The sequence below is a fragment of the Tamandua tetradactyla genome, chromosome 18 (assembly GCF_023851605.1).
Source record: "Tamandua tetradactyla isolate mTamTet1 chromosome 18, mTamTet1.pri, whole genome shotgun sequence".
Classification (NCBI taxonomy): Eukaryota; Metazoa; Chordata; class Mammalia; order Pilosa; family Myrmecophagidae; genus Tamandua; species Tamandua tetradactyla.
Window position 1 is genome coordinate 67,419,694 of NC_135344.1, and position 21,190 is coordinate 67,440,883.

General features: G+C 37.4%; 1 protein-coding gene and 1 pseudogene across 14 annotated transcripts in view; one reads left to right on the plus strand and one right to left on the minus strand.

The window, feature by feature from the left end:
- The window catches only part of DLGAP1 (DLG associated protein 1), a 1,070,811-nt gene that overhangs the window by 566,981 nt on the left and 482,640 nt on the right, over positions 1–21,190 (minus strand). The gene's annotated exons all lie outside the window — the stretch shown is intronic.
- LOC143662443 (zinc finger protein 280D-like) overlaps positions 14,915–21,190 on the plus strand; it is a 56,469-nt pseudogene continuing 50,193 nt past the window's right edge.

The following is a 21,190-nucleotide window of genomic DNA, read 5'->3' on the forward strand; positions in this document are numbered from 1 at the left end:
TTAGCAATGTTAAATTCTAATTTCTAAAGGTTTTTCTTTTTTTGACATTTGTCTTTCCCTTAAAGTCATTATTCTTGCTCTTGTCTCCTGTGGTGTTGGTTTTCCTCGAATAATTATTGCAATTACTTGCTTATTGTGCTACATACTATTGCAAACATTTACATCAGTCAACTCACTTAATATATAAAATACTGCTCCAAGGTAGGTCCTATTATTAACTACATTATACAGATTAGGAAACAGTGGCACAGAGCATTAAAGAACTTGCCCAAAATCATCTAGCTTGTAAGTGAAGGATCTGGGATCCAATTCAAGACGGTCTGACCCTAGAATCGGTGTTTTTAACCTCTATGGTATACCATCTCTCGAATGCGTGTTGCACCTTCAATATGTTTTCATGTTCAAGAATGACACACTGAGTTGATTAATATTGATAGCTGACATAGGTTTCCGCTGCTTTTGTGTGCAGAAGGCAAGCTACAATGATAAATTGTAAACATCTCTACCCTCCGCAAACCTATCCCATTTCTCCTCTTCCTTCTTCATTCTCAGTGGATGTTTTCTACTATTCATGGAGAAATAGAAGCTGTCAAGTAGATGGAAGCCACCCAAAATCTGTCATCATTTCTAAGGAAAGTGTGTTAAAAAGTTATAAAATTAAGAGATACCAAATTTCTTAATAGTTTTTAATTTGTAGCTTCATTATATGGCTAAACTAATTTTTAAAAAATAAATTCAATGAATTTATTTGTAATTACTGTTTGAGTAATCTATTCTCTGACTTCTGCACACCAAACTATTTTATGAACAAAGATGCAAATGATGTATTTCTATAGCCCCAAATGACAAGATGAATTTAGATCTGTTTATACTCTAAACAACTTATTTCCATATTCCTAAGCTAACACGATGATTTTACATCTGCAAAATGCTTAAAAATAAACAGTGCATACAAGGCTATGCTCGGTGAGCATTTCTTAGACATGTTTATTCTTTTGTTTGTGTTATGGAAGATACTCAGAACTACTTCTGAAGGACAATTTCAGCTCTCCTTCTCCTTCACAGCAAATAACTAATACACTAGTTAATATTGTGTAATCACTAGAATAAACACTATCTGGACAGGAAACATGTCGAATACCATGTTCACAGCCACCAATCTGGCTGGCCTGTTGTCTCCAATTTTGAGCCCCCTACTACTGATATTTAAGAGGTATTCAGAGTAGACACTCAAGAAATATTTTTGATTGGGCATGTGCAAGTGTGTGTTTCAGGTGCCAGCCTGGGAAAGGCTCTCAGTTCCTACAAGAGTGTGTCAGCCAAACTGTGCGCTTTGATCATTAGAGCATGCGGCCCTGCCTTTAATCAGCATCACTGAACACTAGAGTCAGGTCCCATCCACAGCGTGTAACTTTGAACCTTTTATCGAAAGGTCTTGAAAGAAACATTGAAGGAGGAGTGTTTAAAGGACCTGCGGCCAATGCATTCCTGGTTATGACCCTCTTATCAATTCTAATGAGAAGGAATTGAAAGCTCTGAAGTCTCTCTTTAGAAAAAATCTACTGGGAGGCATACACCTAAAGTGCTGTGCATACTTTCAGTGGCTTGTACGTACCCTGAAACCCAAGAGAATCCCTGTCCATGATGACAAATAGGGCTGGATTTTTTGGCCAAAACTGATCAATTGGTTGGGATGGCAATAGCACCGTTTTGGAATTGACCCAAGCCCAGTTTGGCCTAAGCAGGAGCGTGCTATGCCCTAATGGCATACCCTACATATGGGTGAGAAAGAAGCTGGGTTAGCTAATGGGCTGTGTTTTTTGACATGTTTATTCTGGAAATTTAAGTAGATTATCAGCAAGCTGTGTAGGGTGCTCAGGTCCTCCCTTATTTCTCCAGTAAATTGCCTCCAGTGAGGTGGATTTGGGCATTATGCCCTCAGCTTGTATTAACGAACAATGTTTAAGTTTCCTATGAGACTTGCCTTTACTTTTGTTGGCAAAATATGGTAAAACACACTGACCACTACTGGCCCAATGAAATGTCCTTTTCAAATGTAGGCATCAGGAAAATCTTTGCTTCACTGAAGGATGGTATCCTTTAGGACAAAATACAAATGATTCAGTTTACAGTTTTCTTTTTTGCTTTGGCTCTCAAGGTATCAACTTAATGTCAGTAATCACACAGGGTCCTATATTCAGCATACAATGATACCAATTTTTATTTCTCTCTCTATATATACATATATATATATATAAAACATTGATCTATCAATCTGTTGGCCCACCAATCTATCAATTCATCTAATTATCTTTATAAGCTACTCCAAATCCTTTGAGAAGCAAAGCAAGATCTATAAAAACAAAGCAATACTTATTGAACACATGCTGATATTCTTTTTTTTTTTTTTTTTACTGCCACAATACGCATTTATTAAATTTGGCAGAGATCTTCTCTTTCATTAGTCCAAAAAATATTTCCATCTTCAGAGATGCCTATGGACATAATTTAAATCTAACAGCCTGCAGCCAGAGTTTATAAGTGGTTATCTATCTCAACACATTAATATTCTAACCATAAAATTCCATGTAAAACAAAAATGCTCTCCTTTGGTTCCAGAGGCTTCATAATTTTGTAGCTTTAAGACGAAGGTAAAAACCACACGCCATTACCAGATTTATGTATTCAAGTAATAGTAGAAAGTTTAAGCCTCTCCCTTTCATGTTCCCTTTTCTCCAGTGTAACTTTTGCTCTTGTAAAAAGGGATTTTATAAAGCTTAACAGTAGCTAATTTTTCCTGCTTAATTTCGCTATTTACATATATTTTAGCTTCTGAAATATCCAGCAAAAGCATTTGTGTCATTTTATATTCATGGCTATGCATTTGGTATGAGTTAAGAATTATAAAAAAAGAATTATGGGCCCCATCAGGTTGAAAATAAACAATCCGAGACTTTCCCAGGGCGGTTATCTGTTTCTCGCCCCCCCCCCCCCCATGACTCCTTGCGCCTAAATTACTTGTTATAAAACTGCGGCTATCTGCAATAGCCACTCCCATGACTCATCAGACAACACTCTTATAGACAGATAGTCAGTCTCTAGTTTTATACATGCTTAAATATTTATGGGCGTATACAAAATATTGTGTCAATATAAAACCAATGCAGATTTAGAATGGTTTTCAGAGTTTGCGTGAAATACATCATTTGTTCAAATAATTTCTCCCAAATAAATTTCACAGGCCTGTTAAGATGGCTAATAATAACAAGCCTGGCTTCTCATCTCCAATTTTTGGCTCCCTACTCACTGATATTTAAGTGTGCTATGACTTCAAATTCAAAGATATGCGGGAAGTAGCTGGAGAAGCAAAACAAAGAAAATCTTTGTAAATTCTCAGGGAGAACTTTCTGTGGAAGAATCTTAAGATGAATACACACATAAGGAAACAGAATCACAATATACAAATGTTGAGAAGATTAGTGGCAACCATATAACGATTGACAATATTTTAGTTTGGATTTCTTATCGCTAAGAGACTTTATTGCTCAAATTCATTTTAAAGCACATTTGCTTTAAAACTGGAGAGTTCTAAATGCTCTCTCCCTTCACCTTTGCAGCCCTTCAGCTCCCCAGTAAAATTTACAGATGATGAAGAGGTGATAAGAATTTCCAGGCTTATTTATTCCAAAAATCACACGTTAGTAGTTAAAAAATAGGTAGGGGGACCATATAACTTAAGCAAATAAATGAGCCACAGGGTCTGAACATAAGACATAAAAAAATAAAAGCAAAAATTAAAATAAAATAAAATAAATAAATAAAAGCAGATCTCTGCAGACAGTCTGGGAATAAATTGCGCGTAATTGCTCTGACCTTTCCTAGCTCCTTTCTCTCTTGCAGAGAGCAGCAGGGGAAAGAAAGTGACAAAATGTGGGAACTGAGGTCCAGGATCGTGTCTGTTTTGTTCAATTGTGCAGTAAAGTACCCTCTAATAATTTAGGTATTCAATAAATATTTGTCAAACTGAATTGAATCATGCGAAAGAGAACAGAACTATTCTGAGACTTGATAATCTGTTTCCCCTAATTATTATTTATTATATATATTATTATTATTTATTGCAAAAACAGAAAAATGTCTTTAATTTTCCACCATGGAAAGTGGCTAGAACTTTATTCATCTTCTTCAAGCACAAGCAAAAAAACAATAGGTGAGCCCAAATAAACGGGAAGAATGGCTCTGCTGAAACTGCTGTCTTATGCATGGCTCTTACAGTTTCAAAGCCTCCTACCCTCTCCTGACCCTACCTGAGCTTAGCAGACATGTAAAAGCTAAAGAACAAGACATGTTATCTGCACTGAATAAAGAATTACTGGTGAAATGGTTTGGTCTGCCAGTTATCAATGTTTGCTTTCATGGTTGGTGAAACACTCCACAACTGAGTCTAACTTAAACATAATGTGTTATATGAGAAAGATGGACCAGGGGAGAAGGAGTCAATCGAAATTATGCTGGACTAGTTACTGATTCAGTAAGCTTTTCAAAGGAAACCAACCAGAGGGCATCAGTCTTATCACTCTGGACACTGGGAATCACTCACATGCTATAAATTAGATAGGTATTGCCCTACGTTTTCCGGGTGTCTCAGGTTGTGTTCCCTGGAAAGCGATGCTGAGATGGAGATTTGTGAGTAGGAGAGGTATCCAGGTATGCACTGAGGAGAACCACTTGGGAGGTAATAAGGGAAGAGGGAATATGAAAGAGGAAAATGCTGAGCTCTGGAGATAGCCCTTCAGGAGCTGCCTTCAAATCAGGAAAGCCCTTGTATCCCCTTCACTGGTCCAGTCACTGGCCTTGGGCTGCTGTGCAGAGGAGGCATAAACTTGACCGACACAGCTCCCTTCAATCAAAGGCAAAGCTTGCAAAAGCAAAGCAGCTGTGAGTCATCAGCTGCCAATACTTCCAGCAGCTGCTAGAATAAATGCCTCATCCTAAAGAGGGATCTGGAATACATTTAGAAGACAGCAATTGCCATATAACTTGCATATAAAGGACATACAATAAATATCTGTCGGATGGATGAATGAATGAATGATAAGCAACAAATATAAATGAGAGTAAAGCAAAATACAGAATTATAATAAACCACTCAGAGACCAGAAGAAATTCCAGCCTAAATATCTGTAATATGACTTTGCCATTTGATTTAATCATTAAAATTATTCAGATTCTGAATTTATTAAGTGTTGGGGCAAACATAGATGAAAAAGATTGAAAAGAGGCTGTGATTCAGGAAATCAAGTTTCAACAACTGGGGACTCCCCGACCCACTGTAAATGGCAATTGTTTCGCTGTGGAAGAATTTAATAGCAAATGTCAGGATTTTAGAAAAGGAATAGTCTTGCGTGAAGCAGTGAGAGAAGTGAAAAGCATCAATGATTTAATCTTTCCAAAGTTAACAATTCTCCCTGTTTGAAGCCATTTCAAGTAACGCCATCACCATCTAAAGTTCTTTTTGAAGGTCATTTCTGAGCACAATGTATTTTGCTTAATCTAATGAACCAGTGTCTCTTCCTCTGAGAGAATCTGGACTCACTCACCTTGCTGCCAGCAATTTAATCACAGACACATTTTCCTGACATTACTTTATCAGATAATGCCCTTTACTTTACTCAATGCCCACATTTAAAAAGTTATATAAATTAGATGCGTAGACTGAATCAGGTTTTTTTCAGGGACTTATATGGAAATGTCGAAGACGCTTCACCTTCTTTTCACTGCAATTGTCAAACTAAATTAGAGGCTAACACTTAGCCCATACATTTTCTATCCACTGAGATTTATCTGATTAAAGATCTAAAAATAAATATTTAATATATTAAAGAGACCTGCTTTTGATTTAAAACAGTAAGTTTTCTCTTAAAATGCAAAATCCCTTTAATTTTTATTGCGTAAAGGACAAACATAACTCACTGATTTCAACAAGGTTGTTACCACATCATACACCTTCCCAGTCGTCATATAGACAAAACACCTAGTTATCTTGACACTGTGATTCTGTTTCTCAAAACTCAATTGACAGTGTTGGAATACGCATTTAGGTTTTAGATGCTGTGGCTGAGAAGTCAAGAAACTGATATTTGAAGTAGACAACAAAAACTGGCAACGTTATGAATAAGTCTTTTAGCTTAGTATAGAGGATAGCTCTTTTATGAATTGTTTTTGCCTTAATTATAACTGTATTTAATTAAGACATTTCCCATACCTTGCAGGACTGCCAATTAGCCAGTATCACTTTCTACACATGTTCCAAGATGGTGGGAAAAGAGATATGCAGGCACATATCCACAGACCCACCACACACACACATGTGAATCTTTCTTGAAACTCGAATTCTACCAACAGCAAACTATAGACTGCGTTTCATAGAGATGAACTCTTTCAATGGTTTCCTGTTAAAAATATTCCTAAACAGGGTATTATTAAGGTGAAAGGGGAAAGACAGAGATACAACCATGTATCTATTTCCCACTTCCTACATTGGAGGGAAAGAAGGACAAAGATTGCTTAGACATAGATGCCTGATGCATGATTCAGCACTGGAAGAAACCCAAAATAATTCAAAATGAATACTGGAAAAGTTGGCATGACATTTACTGACAGACGTGAATGAAGACCTAAAGGAAGTTTTCTTTCAAGTCAGGATAAAAGCTAATAGTAGACTTAGGAATGTGACCCTCATTAATGATTTTGTAGATTTTTTTCCTTTTCTGCAGTTGTCAGTAATCGGCATTCTACTTTCAACGATGAGAGAGATAAAGTCTTAAAACAGAACCTTTCCTTTTATGCAGCCATAAATGAAACAACTGTGGGAATAAATCTTTCTCCTATTCTAGCTTGAATCTAAAGGAGGAAAATAATCTTGTTTCCTATTCTGAAAGATTTAGCCTATATTATAAATCAAGGCAAAAAGAGCATTGGCCTCCAGTTGCTATGGATATCATGATGATTCTGAGTCTTATATTCAGGATCAAGTCCAACTGATCTATTAATTTTTGCCTAATGGAAAAAATCTCACACATGGATAACAATATTATCCTTTAAAAATGTGAATTAAAAAGGAGAACTCTATATTTTCTGTAAACACACAACAGATCTAAAAATAAACAAAATTATTAAAAAAAAAGAAAAATATATAAATTCATCCATTCTACAGATATTTTTGAGTACCTGTTACATGGTAGTACTGAGCCAAGGTTGGAAGATATCAAATGAATTAGATACAGCTTCTGCCCTCAACTGTGTGTCTATAAAGATTATTTTTTTGCCTTTTTGTCCCCTCAAGTGAGTATGCCTAACCCTCTAAAACTTATGTTAGTTCATACTGTATGAGATTTAGGCTCAGCTCTCATTAAGGCTCTCAAATAGAGTTGGTGTCTTGGATTGTTCTCATTTTCTTAATTTTGCTTTTCTCAATTTTATAAGATTCAAAATAATTTTAAAATTATGCCCCTCAGATATGTAAATGTATGACTGTGGTCTTCAGTTCATGACATTTTATCACTGTCGATTACAGAATGCTCCTCTTTATTTCCTTTGCTTTTACTGTTTTTTCTCTATTTTCTTCTGTCCCTAATCCCACATACTCGTCACCACAGGCAGCTTCAATGGTATATTTAAAGTATGTTCTTTCATTTTACCTTTTATAGACACAAACATACGCATACAAATGAAGAGAAGTTTTGACAAATTTTGGCATTAAGCATGGTAAATTCACATAAATGAGGCTGTGGCATAGATATCTTTCTGTTTCTAACTTTTTCTATTCAACATTGTTTTGAAAGATGTATTCAACTTTGCCACATGCCTTAGTTAACTGCTTTTTCTGCTCCATCGCATGTGATCGCATGCATACATTGTGAACTCCACAGTGACAGCTTCACCCTCAACATAATGCACCTCTTTCCTGGAAGACCTGAGTGTGTTTCCAAGGATATACCCAGCAGCAGAAATGCTAGATTGTAGCATATTTAATTTCAGTAAATTCAGTGAGAGGATTTTCCCGAAATAGCTGCATTAGGTTATTTTATAACCTAAAATTAGGTTAATTTTCCTAATTCATTACTAGGAAAAATTTTGGCTTTCCTGAAAGCTGCATAACTGTCATGGTGAACTTTTAGCCTTCCGTTTCAGGAGGTTTTATAGGTGCATTTGACATGTAATCATAGCTATGTTTACCCTTTCAGGAAACGTATTTGTGTTCTTGTGTTTTCTTTGAACCTAAAATTCTATTTCAATTTATTACTAACTTTACTTTTATGTCTCTCAGCATAATCTAACTCAAAAATGTTTTGGAGGAGTCAGGCATAAGTGAATCAACTTTTTTTTTTTTTTCCAAAATGTACCCAGTTAATTTAAAATGATCTTCTTACTAGAAAAAAGTGTGTTTGCATTCATCTTAAGAGTGACAAAAGGCTTTTAAATGTGTAAGGCTGTAAGTGATCATCTAGTTTAACCAGACTTTTTTTAAATAGGCAATGGAAGAACACAGTGGGTACCTGAAGCTGTTCAAACAATGCAGGGAGGACAAAACTGCAGTGGTTTAGCATAATTGTTTGGTGTTTTTTTTTTTTTTTAATCAATTTATTTTTAAAAATTTCTTTGGCTTCTCATACTGAATATGAAAGGTACATGTATGTAGCTGTGTATTTATGTGATAATGTGTTCATTCTCAATTAAGCTGGTGAGTTTTACCTTCTGCATTTATCTCTATGTAATTTGACCTAAGGTCCTGGTCTTAATTTAACTTCCATTTCTTCTAAAGGTTTTTTGTTTTGCTTTGTTTTGCTTTTTTAACAAAGTTTTAACCCAAATTTTAGAAGTGGAAAATTCCTAGTCCAGCTTTGGAAGTCAAATTTAACCCTTCTGTTTAGTAACCTCAAATGAGTGTATAAAAATATCATCCTACTTCTGAAATGTTCGGCTCTGTTATCAAGTTATACACGAATGACTAGTCTTTCTAGATAAAGTGACTTGTCAACAACAGAAAGATTCTCTCTCAATTTTTTTGGAAGGGAAAGTGATGGTTAAAAGTCTGCTGCTTCAGACAATGGAGCCCTGACTTTATGTCCTTGAGGAGTCTGGGCTTCCTTGACTTAAGTCTCGAGCAGGGATCACACAGCTGGGAAAGAGTTCAGCATTCCTGACATGGGTCAGGGGAGTACAGCCCAAATGGCAATACTATGGCTTTCAAATAAGATAAAGACGGGCCACGGTCCGTCCTGGCAGAGCTCTAACACGTGTGCTCTTACATGATGCTCTGCTCATGCTCACATTTGCCAAATCAAATGTGCATGGCTATGCCTAACTCCAAGAGGCCAGGGGAGGCAGCTCTGTAGGAACCTGGAGAGAGGTACCCACTTGGTGAAGAGTAGCAGTGACCACAACACTTGGAAATAAATCCTCACTTGCTTTGTTGATAACGACGATAATCCCCTTGTGCATTTGCAATGGATCGCTTCATCTAACTGAGTGGCAGATCTGGAGATGGGCGGGTGGGGTGCTGAGGAGCAACGACCTGACCTGGAAGTGGGATGGGGTGTGCTGCAGGGCTGTGGACAACAGCCCAGGAATGAAACAGAAGCTGAGAGCTGGGGCGGTGCGGCCAAGGCATCAACGTGAAGGCACCAAGGGGAGAGAGGGCGCCAGGTGGAGAGAAGGTGAGGTGGACAGTGGGGAAATCAGACAAGGTCAATGGCCAAGTGCCTGTCTTTCTGCATTCCACAGATACTTCTAGGGTACTTATTAGATGGCAAGAATGATTCTAGGTTCTGGGGACTGAGCAGTGAATAAGACAAATGGAAGGACAACGTCATTAAAAGGACACTTGTTCAGGGAGAGCATCACTAGGTATTACTTGACATATTACTTGACATCAAGGTGGGAGAACTGCTATTATACGCCAACAAGTCATCCACCCTTCAGGGTGGCCACCCAATTGATCCAAGTCCTGGTTTTCTGACTCCAAAAGCCCATTTCCCTTTACTTTTGAACTATGACATTGTTATTTTCAATAATGTCAAGTTAAAAGTTTCTTGAGTTTAGATCTTTACTTTCTAGTAAGGTTGACATTTTGCACCTGAGTTCTAGTGCCAGCTGGAGCTATCAAGTTTTGAAAAAGGTTTAGAATGCTGATTCAATCATAAATAAATAAATAAATAAATATATTTCTTGAATTCTTACATGACCACTAGGTATTCAAACTAATATTCAAAAATTGCCAAGCAAATTCATGGGAAGTATTTTATTAGGAAAATGGAACTTCATTTCAAATAATTTCTTGCTATGATAAAGGCACTCACTCTCATCTCTAAAATAGCCTAAAAACAGACAACTTTAAAATGATTACATCAAAAGCTGCCTCCTGGTTGTAGGAAGTGAATCTCAGCGTCGAAACAATGACTGCTCTCCCCAGATGTACGATAATGACAGCTTTATGTCACAACACGTCATGTTTCAGGGATTGAAATGCTGCTGTAATTTATAAAAAGTGAAGTTGATGCCTTTTGCCCTCAGCCATTTATACCCTTAAACACACACATATGCTAGTTAAGTTAAATTGAATTTAGTTTAAGAACCATGAAACGACTTTTAAACCATTGAAAGCCATTCTAGAGGACAGTTAGGAGCTTTTTGACTAAAGAATCACAAAAATATCCATAGCTATTTCAATTTTAAGTACTTACATTCTCAAATGCCATTCTGAGCACAAAACAAAGATTAAAAAGAGCTATATCAAAAAAATAATAATAAAATAAAAAGAATTGGTCCAAAATATCTCTTCTCTTGCTTAAAGCAGTTTTTGCTCTTTATAGAGCAGAATACTTTGATCTCAGAATACATGGGTAATAAATACTCTAGGTGTTGCATGTTCCTGGTAAAAATTACCAAAAGAGAACAGTTATGAGAATAAGAATTTTCTGAGTCTATTAGTGATAACTCTGAGTCTAGAAATCATTTCTGGTTCTCTAGATTGGAAAAAGCACCAGGAGATCACACCATACTCTATTAGCTGAATGACTGTCCTTCTAGCAATGCCCAATTTCATACCTCTGGTTCTTTGGTTACATGGCGACCGCGCTATGATATGGTCTTCTCAGTGAAAATATTTACTAGAAAGGAAAGCATAAACATTTTCCTCAGTCTCAGTCCTGGAGTATCTCACAAAATAAATGTATAAGCTGGAGGTCTGTTTTGTTAGTCTAAGAGTTCTGTTACTTTCCCATGCTTAAGAACTAACTATCATTATCAAAATATAAATTGTAAAAGTGGTGGCTCAGCTGCCAAGTAAGACTCAGTCTGAAATAATCCAGTGGCCCCACCTCGATGTAGTAGTGCTGAAGCAAAGAGTACCTGGGGAAGGGCAGACAGCTCCCCTGTTTCCTGGATCCTGGCTTGACTGCAGCCACAGTCTTGCCTTGGCACTTAAGATCAAGCAAATAATATACCAGTGCAGTCAGCCAGTGGCTCAATAATGGGAGTCAGCATGCCTTTTGGGAAAAAGTATGGAGAATTTGGAGGTTTTTGCTACATACTGGCTGTATGACCTCTTTGAATCTCAGTTTCCCCATTTTAAAGTTGGAATAACAACATACTACAGTAAAGTTACGTGAAATGGCACATTCTACTATCTAGTACTGAGTGTGGAGTGTAGTAAGCATCCAAGAAACGTTAGTTCCTTCACATACCCTCTCGTTTCCACAGGAAGAAATAATTACTAGTTCAGTTCATTTTAACACAGATTGAATTGCTATTTAAAATTTTAATTTATTTGAGATTAACTCAAAATGTTGTTTTTGAAAAAATGGAGACAGTAAAATAAGAGATAAAGCACATCTCAGTTTATTGTGACTCAGGTAATTTACTTTCTAGCTCAGCAGCCCTGGGCAGAGCGTGAATAATAAATGGCCTTGAATCTGACTCACCTCACTAAGACCCACACTTTAAAATCATTCTTCGTGGTGAATTCACAGTGGTTCTGCTTAAATAGGACGTGAGGTAATGTCTCCTCCAAATGGCTCTTGATAAGCCACTCAGTTGCTTTCTCATTTACTTCAACAGAAAGACATTTCATTACAATCTGGAGAAAAAGAAACTGTGATTCTTTGTTAGAAAAAGTTCTAACATGGAAGCAAATAAAATCCTAGAACAAACGCAAGGCTGATGAGATCATTTAAAAAACTCAGCACATACTTTTCCTGATGAGGTGCTGTTAATGCAAAGACTGTTATGTATTAGGAGTTTTAATCATCAAAGGTGACCAAAGCAGGTAAATACATATACAGAGAACTATCTGTGTCGACATAGATATTTATCACTTTTATTTGTGGCTCTATGTTCTATTTATAAGGAAATATCAAAGCACATGACAGTCCCTAAAATTAACATGTTGAAAGTGTGATGCATGGATTACCTTGACCATCTATTTATTACAGATGAAACATTAATTATTTTGCTTTGTCCTATGAGATGCCAGCCTCCTAACTTGCTTGTACATTTCAGGTGGCAGCAAATAAATTAGTATCAGACCTTGCACAGTATTAAGAAATGCATGGCTACAGCACATCAGGTCAAGTGTTGAAATGATGCAACCTATCAAACTGAATGGAAACTCTGAGAAAGTGAAATCTGTTACCAACACATCTTCATCGTTATGACATATAGAATCTTGTTTCTCAATTTCAATGAGGTATTTGGCATAGCTGCGTTTTCCAGATTACTGAAGCTTAACTTGTAAGTGCCAAACCCTTTTTTTGTAAGCATTTATGATAGAGAGTTTTCTTAAATGCATCACATGTGTCCTTGCCTGAATTAAATATGCCTGCTATCTAACCTCCTCTTAATGAACTGGTAATTAACGAGCAAACAGAATCTTTTTTGTATGCTGTACTGCGGGGTATTATTTTTCCATGTGACTGTTCCACTATTGCAGCATCATTTGTTGAATGCGTGTTCATTTTTTTGGGAAGTGCATGGACTGTGAATCGAACCAAGTCTCCCGCATGGCAGGTGAGACTTCTACCACTGAACTACCCTTGCACCCCCCAATGAATAACTAGAATTTTAGATTAGGTGAGAGTCTCAGAAATGATTCCATTCCCCAGTGCATTCCTATCTTTTATACTCGAGCCTGAGAGATGGTAAGTGACGTCCTAATAGTCACATAGGTGGATATTACAACAGATTGCCCTGAAATCTAGGTCTCCGAATTCCAAATTTCAGTGTTCTTCCTGGTACACAGTAATTTCCAATTATATTAAATCCTTGACACTTGCTGTTTCCCTCGCCTGCATAATCTCCCCTTAGCTTCGGGGATGCCTCACTGTCTTCTGTATGTAACTGTCCCATTCTCCATGTTCTACCTGATGGTCCCATTTAATTTGAAACCCTCCTTCCAGCTCCTGAGATTGCCTTTATCTTTCCCTGATTTATTCTTTTCTCTACCTTCTCACATTCTATTCTACCTTCTTACGTTGTTTACCTTCTTACATTCTATAGATGCAACTTATTTTATTGACTGTCCTTCTTCTCTTTCTAAAATACAAACTCCACCAAGAAACAACTTGAGCCTCTCCTGCAGCCAGGCAACACGCCCGCGCCTCGCTCCCGTGGGTGGGAAGAAAGGGAACCCGGAGTGCGGAAGCTGACCCGGAGTCTACCCATGAGGCATTGCGTTGACATCCCGAGAACCCGCATTCTTTCCTCCCCACGCGGCTCAGCTGCCTGCTCAATGGGAGCAGCCGGTCGCTGTGTGCAGTGGTTTGGGGCGCCTCCTTTTCCTCCACCTCTTTCTCCTCCTTCCCAGCGCCCCAGGCAGGCCCTTTCACTCCCTCACGGAATGAAAACTGAGATAGAACGAGCTGCCTGGTCTGGAGTCACATGTACTCCGGAGGCATTTAACAGTGAGTCAACTCTGCAACTTGATGGGCAACTATCCTTTTCAACCAAAAAAATAATTCAAAGTTGGCAGAACTCTTTATAGAATGTGAAGAAGAAGAACTGGAACGTGACAGAAAAAAGTAAAAGGAGTAGAGGATGACAACGATGAATGAGCCAGTCTTTGTGGGAGCGAAAACAAAACTCAGAACAGCAATTTCAAATACTTTGAACAGCGTTATCCCCAGCTCACATCAAGGGGAATAAAGTGGCACACTCCATCAAGGCATTACTGCTGCGTTCAAGCCTGCAAGTCAATACTGTATGAACCGACAACAAATCCAACGGCTGCCTCACTAGTAAATTTCATCCTGAATCGGGCGGGCCATGGTGGCTCAGCAGGTAAGAATGCTTGCCTGCCATGCCCGAGGACCGGGGTTCATTCCTGGTGCCTGTCCATGTAAATTTCATCCTGAATCTAGATCTGCAGACACTCGGTTATTGTTCAGCCTTTGCCTAAAGTGGCTTATAAAATGAACATACCACAAATTGCATCTAATTATTCTTCAGAGTAACTGTCTAACTTAACCCAATACACAAGACTGTCACATTACCAAGAGGACCAACACTATCTATAGCAGGTACGAATGAAAGTTCATTTGTATGAAAACGTCCTTCTACTTCTAAAGTAAACAAATGTTAATCCCAAAAAGCCTAATCCCTGTGAAGGTATTTCTGGGACAAATTCCTGGACTACATTCCCTTCAGTTGCATCTCCTTCAGTGACATCTACCCTTTATTCCACAAAAAGGTATAAACTCCTCATCAAATCAATCTAAAAGCAGGTTGCCTTTGAGAAACTACATAAAGTACTGTTGTCCAGACATGTTAAATAACTTTTTTGGACTGGCTAAAACAGGATTTCCAAGTACAACAAATAAAAATAACAACTACTGAGCCAGAGAAAGGAAAATTGATCATGTTAGTTAACTACTTTTTTTGGGGGGTAGGGGGAGAAAAGAATTTATTCACAATCTTTCAAGATGGGTGCCCACCTGAAAAATGGTGGCTAGTGCCAGTTAATTACTTTTATTATGGAAAATATGAAGGAGATGTCCAAGAAGAACAGAAGACTCACACAACCTTTAAAAGCTTCAATTGCCTGAAAATTCTTCAAAATAATATTGGTTTTATGAACCACATGAACTTAAGAAACAGAACAGTAAGAGCTGGGAAAACCACACTTCTATCAGCACTGCTACTTCTCAGTTTCCTACACTGTTTAAACTACAATGTCACACTGAAAGTATACATATGCCCCATGTATTTTCTACTATTTGCAAAATATTTGAATTATCATTTGCCATAGGACATGTTCTTTTACAACATATGAAGGACAGTCATAAACCTGGTAAAGGTCATATATTTGCCAGGTTTGCAATTACAGATCATCATTTTCTGATGTAGTAACACATTTTAGAACATCCCATGAAAACACTAAGAACTTGCTATATCCATTTTGCTTCGAAGTTATTAAAATTGCAACACCCTATATGCATCATTTCATGAAGCATCCGAAAAAAGGAGTACATCATTGTACAAAATGCAGATTGCATTTTTGATGTGCAAGGAGAAAATGGGTCATAAGACTCAGCATCATTAATCGTTTATAAAACTGAAACAACTAGAAGGATTGCCTCCTGGAACAAAAGTTACTATTCCAGCATCAGCTGGACCTCTTCAGTCAGAATCTTCAACTATACCTCCCAGTATTGCAAGTACTTCTACCCTTCAACTCTCACCTTCAAGAACTAAAAATATAACTGCTAAAAATCCCACAAAATCTAGTATAAGTAAACCTAATACAACTAAATCCAATGCAAGTAAACCAAGTGTAAGTCAGTCTAAGGGAAGTATTTCAAAATACAAATTAAAAAATCTCTAATGTGTAAAAATCAAAATATATTGGAAGGAAGCAATAAAAAAATAAAGTTAATACTGCATTGAGGAACTTAAGGTACCACTGGGGAGTTTATAAGTGCATTGAATGTTGTTATGAAAAAACAGACTTGTCTGCTTTACTCATGACTTTATTCCTAGCACTAGACAGGGCCTGGCAAATAGTAGGTGATTAAATAATCACTGCTCAGAGTTATTAAATTTTGATAGAAGTTTGATTCCTGAATAAGTATGATGTTACAATGTTCAATAGTCAAGGGTTTCCTGGGTTATTTTCTTGTTGGAAAAGCTGCTCAAGAAACTCTTTTTTAAACAAAGACCTCTTTCATAAAAAAGAAAGTTGTGTTTTAGTTGGTAAATCTGTAGCATAAAGTTGATTTCTTATTAAATGATTCAACAAAATAGATGATGTATTAATAAAAAAATTTCCATCAAATCACTGAAAAATTGATGACTTTGCCATCAGTGAAATTACATTGTGAATTAAAATAATGATCTACTTATGAAAATCCTCTATAATTGTACCCAGTAGGTACACAATCAATGTTTCAGGTCATCTGCCTTAAAGTGGTCTCACTTGTTCAATACAGAAGTGATTTAGTAATTTTAAAGCTAGTTAATAAGAAACCAACAGTGTTTGTCAAAAAAACATTTGTAAGAACTCACGGAATTGCTGAGTTGTTTAATGAGTAATCTTCAATAAGAGTATACAAAAGCTTTACAGCAGTGAGTTTCAAAGGAGGATGAGTCTTTGAGAAATAATGAAAAAATATAATGAATGTTAAGAGGTTCTTTGCAGTTTTATAGTAGGGGATAATTAGAAGCAACAGAACTCTAACAATACAGATACGCTTAAGTAAATTTCTGACTGGAAAATGGCGTTTCAGTTAAAATGATGCCTAAAAACACCACAGAACTTAGAAATATCTTATGAAATAACATTAAATCTTTACATATATGAAAACAGAGTTCTTGAAAGATAGCCGAATAGGGTAGATCGAGTTCAGCCTGCTCTAAGGAAAAGTTTAGAGAAGGGATGGGAAGGCAACTGAGATGGCAATTCAAGAGTACAACTGAACTGGGGGAGACTTCTGGACCACATAGGGTGGCCCTGGCTGCAAAAGCTGAGGAACTGAGAAGCAGAAAACTGGAGCCTAACGTGGAAGTGTGTTCGGAACCCACATGAGTGCACAGACAGGGAGACGGGGACTAGGAAGTAAGCCAAGCCGTGTTCCTTGAACGTGCTACCCTCACCAGCACAGCCCCATGACCCACAACTAAATCCACACACCATGCACCTGAACGCCATCACCCACCCCCACTCCCCACACTCCAAGCCCGTCACCTGCCCCACTCCCTGTCCCACCAACCCCCAGAGTGCATACCCACCCCACAATCCCACCCCAAGTGTAGGCCAACCCACCTTTCCTGCACTGCTTCCAAGCCCTACCTCTGCCTCCCTGCTTCCTGCAGGCTGTCACCAGCACATAAAGGCTGCCGGTGCTTACCTTCGTGCCCAGGCTACCCCTGCTCCCCACCCATAGTGTCACACGGTCTCGCCCTGCCCCCCGAGTTTTGCACAATAGTTTATGGCACTCCTAGACCTGTGCATGCACTGGATCCCCAGTCACGCCCCTCCAGCTCTGAGAAGATAAGTTTACAACACCCCTGGACCAGCACATGCACATGGCCCTCAGTCACACTTCCCAGCTCTGAGAAAGTGCTGACCTGCACAGCCAGGTAACATCTGCCCCCCAGTCCATGAAGGCATAATGCCAACTTGCTGCTGGAGCTCTGAACAGGTACACAAAGGACCCTGTGTCCTAGACCAGTTCACACCAGGGTTATGCCCCCCAGACCTGTACACCCGCACAGCTATATCTTCCCTGGCTTCTGGGTGCCCACATGTCATCAGCGTAACATCCCCAAACTGTGACTATGTGTGTGCTGCAATTCATCACTACATGGTTGTGCCTTGTCCCATACCCTGCATCCTGCTACACATCCACCACACAAACACAAAGCTTTAGACTACTGAAGGATATCTACTCCTTTAGTAAATTAATCAAGATATTTACATGCGATGAAGACAACAGAAGATCACTAAGCATATCACATGCAGACAGATATAGCCCAGCCTAACAACCAAATTAAAATACCAGAGTAGTCAAAGACATTGCAACAACTATCAAAGATGTTCATATAACTCTAATTAATAAATTAAGTGGGACAGCAAATGGCATAAAGGGGATCAATAAGACAACAGAAGAGCATAAAGAGGAATTTGCAAGAATAAATAGAAAAAAGCAGATATATAGTGATTAAACACTGTTGATCAGATAAAAAACATACTAGAGGCATACAACAGCAGATGTGAAGAGATAGAAGAAAAAATAAGCGATACAGAGGACAGGATAACTGATTTCAAACACTCAAAACAGCAAATGGCATAAAAGATGGAAAATTTTGAATTGGATCTCAGGGAAATGAAAGACAAAACAAAGAATCATTGGTATTGCAGAAGGAGAAGAGAGGAGTAAAGGGCTCAAAGAGCAGTTGAGGATATAATGGAGGACAACTTCCCAACCCTTCTAAAGGACATAACAAGTCAAGGAAGCACAACATACTCTAAACAAAATAAATCCAAATAGGCCTTTCCCCAGACACATACTAATCAGTCTGTCAAATGTTAAAGAGAAGGAGAAAATTCTGAAAGCAGCAAGAGAAAAACAATCTTCTACAGACAAGGGAAACCACATAAGATTGAGTTCAGACTACTTACCTGGCACATAGAGGCAAGATGACAGTGGTATAATATATTTAAGAACCTGAAAGAGAAACACATCCAGCCAAGAAGTCTTTACCCAGTCACTCTGCCCTTCAAAACTAGAGGTGAGATCAAAATTTTCACAGACAAATTCTAAAAGAATTTGTCAACAAGAGACAGGCCCTACAAGAAATACTAAAGGGAGTTCTGCCAGTTGAAAATAAAAACAGGAGAGAGAGGTCTGGAGGAAGGCAAAGAATTGAGGAGTACCAGTAAGGGTAACTTAAAGGATAAAAAGAAGAAAAGGGAAAAAAATATATAGATTTGTCAAATAAACTAAAAAAGATAAGATGGTGAATTCAAGAAACACTTTTTCAGTAATAACTTTGAACTTTAACAGACTAAATTACCAATTAAAAGATAAAACTCAGCAGAATGGATTAAGAAATATAATCCAGCTATATGCAGCTTACAAGAGACTCATTTTAGACAGAAGGATACAAATAGATTGAAAGTGAAAGGATGGATAAAGATTTTCCATGTAAGTTGTAACCAAAAGAAAGCAGGAGTAGCTATACTAATATTGGACAAAATAGACTTTAATTGTAAAATCATAAGAGGCAAAGAAGGCACTATATATTAATTAAAAGGACAATTCACCAAGAACATATAATAATAAATGTATATGTTCCCAATCAAGAAGCACCAAAGTATATGAGACAGACATTGACGAACTGAAGGGAGCAACAGACGTTTCAACAATAATTTTAGGAGACTTCAATACACCACTCTCCTCTATAGACAGAACAACCAGACAGAAGATCAACAAAGAAACAGAGAAGTTAAACAACTTGATAAATAGGTCATTGCACCCCAAAACAAAAGAATATACATTCTTCTCTAGTGCTCATAGAACATACTCCAAGACAGATCATATGCTGGGGTGCAAAACAGGTCTTTATACATTTAAAACATTGAAATTATTCAAGGCACTTTCTCTGATCATAATGGAATGAAGCTGGATCTCAATAACCACCAAAGAATGAGAACATTCACAAATATATGGAGATTAAACAATACACTCTTAAATAAAAGTAGGTCAAAGAAGATACTGCTAGAGAAATCAGTAGCTATCTACTACTACTAAAATTAGAATACAACTTATCAGAACTTATGGGATACAGCAAAGGCTGTGCTGAGAGGAAAATTTATTGCCCTGAAAGTCTATATTAAAGAAACAAGAAAGAGCAAAATTTGAGGACTTTCTGGCTCACCTGGAGGTACCTGAGAAAGAACAGCAAATTAACCCCAAAGCAAATAGAAGAAGAGAAAGAACAAAGATTAAAGCAGAGTTAAGTGAATGGGAGAACAAAAGAACAGAAAGAATCAATAAAACCAAAAGTTGGTTCTTTAAAAAACTCAATAAAATTGATGGGCCACTAGCAAGACTGACAAAGAAAAAAAGAGAGAGGATGCAAATAAACAAAATAAAAAATGAGAATTAGTGCATTACCACAGACCCTAAAGAAATAAAATAAATCATAAGAGGATACTATGAACAAATATGTGCCAACAAACTAGACAACTTTGGATGAAATGGAAAAATTCCTGGAAACACACAAACAAGCTACACTGACTCAGGAAGAAATAGAAGCTCTCAACAAACCACTTACAAGTAAAGAAGTTCAATCAGTCATCAAAAATATTCCCACAAAGAAAAGCCCAGGGCCAGAAGGCTTCCCAGAAAGGGAATTTTATCAAACATTCCAAAAAGAACTAACATCAATCCTGCTCAAACTTTTCCAAAAAATTGAGGAAAAATGTTCTCTATCTAACTCATTTTATAAGGGTAATATCATTTTAATACCAAAACTGGGTAAAGATGCTATAAGAAAGGAAACTACAGGCCAATTTCCCTGATGAACATAGATGCAAAAATTCTCAATAAAATATTAGCAAGTCAAATCCAACAACACATTTAAAAAATTAAACACCATGATTAAGTGGGGTTTATACCAGGAATGCAAGGATGATTCAATACAAGAAAATCAATTAATATAATACAACACATTAACAAATCGAAATGGAAAAATCACATAGTCATCTCAATTGATGGTGAAAAATCATTCAACAAAATTCAACATCCTTTTCTGATAAAAACATTCTAAAAGATAGGAATAAAAGGTAACTACCTCAATATGATAAATGGGAATATATGGAAAACCAATAGTCAGCATCATACTCAAAAGACAGAGACTGATAGCTTTCCCCCTAAGATCAGGAATGAGACAAGAATACCCACTGTCATGACTATATTCAGCATTGTGTTAGAAGTTCTAGCTAGAGCAATCAGGCAGGACAAAGATATAAAAGGCATCCAAATTGGAAAGGAAGTAGTAAAACTCTCACTATTTGCAGATGATATGTTGACCACAGTGGTCAACACAGCATGTTACTGGCACAAAGATAGAAACATTGACCAATGGAAATCGAATTGAGAGTACAGAAATAGACCAACAAATCTATGGT